The sequence below is a fragment of the Triticum aestivum genome, chromosome 3B (genome assembly GCF_018294505.1).
Source record: "Triticum aestivum cultivar Chinese Spring chromosome 3B, IWGSC CS RefSeq v2.1, whole genome shotgun sequence".
In the NCBI taxonomy this organism is placed as follows: domain Eukaryota; kingdom Viridiplantae; phylum Streptophyta; class Magnoliopsida; order Poales; family Poaceae; genus Triticum; species Triticum aestivum.
In genome coordinates, this window is record NC_057801.1 from 636,027,721 (window position 1) to 636,028,301 (window position 581).

The window sequence follows — 581 nt, forward strand, 5'->3', positions numbered from 1 at the left end:
ACACACATAGAGAAGTCGTTCTCTCCCCCAAACACCAACACACGAGCACATTAACACCCCTCTCTCTTGTAAAGTCCGGACCCCAACATAGGTCTCTATCACTTTGTCTCTCGGGCATGCACACATCTCTTCCCTCACTCTCTAGGTCTCCCGCTATCTCTCTTACCCAAGCACACGCACTATGTAGAGTGTATATTTCCCATACACACAAAACGTCGCCCCCAAACCTCTATCTCCCTAGCTATGTGGTTCTCGCGCACTCACCTCACACACCACCCCCACTGCAAACAAGCACACTTTGTCTCCTTGTGCGCCACTCTCCTCTTTCTATCTCTCCCACATGCGGACCCGCCCCAACTCCTTCCCTGCATACATATATGTCGTGACTCTTTGCATAGCTCCCTAATGTATAATCGTTCTCAATTTCGCACATTATTATGTACACCATCTATTCTAGATCTCTCATGAAGTCCCTATCACACACACGATGACTCGCTTCCCTTGCTTCTCCGTTCATAGGCCAATTTCGGACAACATCAACATTGTCTCCCTATCTATACACCATTTATGGACACAAACGA